At 30.9% G+C, this 2,500-nt stretch overlaps 1 protein-coding gene across 1 annotated transcript in view; it reads left to right on the top strand.

Annotated features, from left to right (window-relative positions):
- LOC122261191 (uncharacterized) overlaps window positions 1-2,500 on the top strand; it is a 15,447-nt gene that overhangs the window by 613 nt on the left and 12,334 nt on the right. The gene's annotated exons all lie outside the window — the stretch shown is intronic.

Genomic DNA, 2,500 nt, shown 5'->3' on the forward strand with positions numbered 1-2,500 from the left:
ATCATACACGCTCTTCAAATACTCAAAGAAATCATAGGAATGCAATCTTGAATCATGCAATCAACGTTACAAAATAATCAACCACAACTTATTCATACCATTGTGAACTATGGCCATATCCTGTCCGAATTTTGATAGACCAAGTCAGTTCAGTTTGTCATTCGTAACTTAATCCTATGAATACCTATCAGATATCGGGTCTGAGCTAAACTCGCTGGGAATCGAAAGTTGAATGGAAACTTGTCCCATGTAATAAAAAAAAAAAATAAATAAATAAAAAGAATGAAGAAAAATACTTAATTGGTTAGACATGGGAAACGTTTAAGACACTATAACTAATTTTGATTTGCGTTTTTTCTGTGCCAAATATTTTTTTTTTTTTTTTTAAGTTTGGATATATGTTGCAACACGAATGTCTTTTATTTGTTGATCTTTAAAATGAGAATTGGTGTCACTAATGAACAAAATGTTATACAGGTTTTGTCAACATCATTATCATTCTCCTCCTCCTTGTCATCATCATTATTATCCTTATCGTTATCATCATTATCGGTATCATCATCATCATCACCACCATCACCTCCTCCTCCTCCTCATCGTTATCATCATCATTATCATCATCATCACCACCTCCTCCTCTTCCTCATCATCATCACTACATCATCACTATCATCATCTTTATAATGTTATCGATTATCTCTATCATTGCTTTTTCATTAGGATGATAATATTAACGATAACAGTAATGATAATGATGATGATAACGAAAATGATGATGATAATAATGATTACATCGATGTTGATAATGATAACATCAACGATAATAATAATGATAATAACGACCATCACTATCATCCACATCATTAACTCTCACCATTCATATTAATCGTCACATTTATCATCATCATCATTGTTATCATCACCATGCAACGCCGACCAGCGCATTGCAAAGTCAATTTCCCCATGACCGATACAGCCGCCATGAGAACCAGCAATTCATAATGCTAGTCTTTCCCGTTATCTTCGCTTAGACCAGAAACTCGCCTGGTGGTGTGCGGACTGTGTGTGTGTACTTTGTGGATAAACAAATGAGGGTCTGTGGTCTGTCTGTGTCTCTGTCTCTGTCTCTCTCTCTGTCTCTGTCTCTGTCTCTCTATCTCTATCTCTATCTCTATCTCTATCTCTATCTCTATCTCTATCTCTATCTCTATCTCTATCTCTATCTCTATCTCTATCTCTGTCTCTCTCTCTCTCTCTCTCTCTCTCTCTCTCTCTCTCTCTCTCTCTCTCTCTCTCTCTCTCTCTCTCTCTCTCTCTCTCTCTCTCTCTCTCTCTCTCTCTGTCTTGTTTGGTACTAACGAGCGACGTAACTTTTTTTTGAGGGAGGGGGGGGTTAACAGTATGGCAATAAGAAAGGTTGTTTGCACTTCGGGTCTTCTTGTTGGAACGTCTTGTGATTAAACATAAGGATATTCATCTTTATGTCATGTGTGTGGGTAATAATTGAAACAAGGTATTCTGTTTTGATGGCAATAGTGATTTGGTACAGCTGCCTGTGTAATAGATAAATATTTATATTTATATATATATATATATATATATCTATATATATATATATATATATATATATATATATGTATATACGCACACACACTCACACACACACACACACACACACATATATATATATGTATATATATGTATATATATATATGTATATATGTATATATATACACTGTATATATATATATATAATATATATATATATATATATATATATATATATATATATATATATATGTATATATATTTTTTTCTTCTTTATATATATATGTATATGTATATATATATATATATATATATATATATATATATATATATATATATATATACATATATATATATATATATATATATATATATATATATATATACTGTATATATATATGTATATATATATGTACATATATATGCATATATATATATGTATATATATTTTTTTCTTTTCTTTTTTTCTTCTTTGTCTTTCTTTTTTCTTTTCTTTCTTTCTTTCTTTTCTTCCTTTCTTTTTTTTCTTTTCTTTCTCTTATTCTTGAGTACTTCCAAATAACCATCAGATCCTAAACATCAATGGTCCTACACATCAATTCAATACCAATCAAATCACGACCTCCACATGACCACATAGTTTAAAACGACCGTGACATTTGAAGGTCGTGTCCCATCTATGTCCCTGACGAATAAACCTCAGGTTATGGACTGTAACAACCAGTTTTTTTGTTATGGTTGTCACTCCCATTGATCATTCAATAACAATATCTATTCTATCAGATTTTTGAGTGGCTGTAATGAGTATATCATAACAAATAGATGGATGTTATAAAATACAACTAAATGGTATACATTATATTCATAACAAAGGCTATTCAAGATGGCAAAATAAAACATACACCAATACACTCTTTCTTTTTAACGGTTTCCATAGCAAAACTATGAGATA

The sequence above is a fragment of the Penaeus japonicus genome, unplaced genomic scaffold (genome assembly GCF_977035675.1).
Source record: "Penaeus japonicus unplaced genomic scaffold, GWHDUDI00000001_assembly GWHDUDI00000003, whole genome shotgun sequence".
Lineage (NCBI taxonomy): Eukaryota > Metazoa > Arthropoda > Malacostraca > Decapoda > Penaeidae > Penaeus > Penaeus japonicus.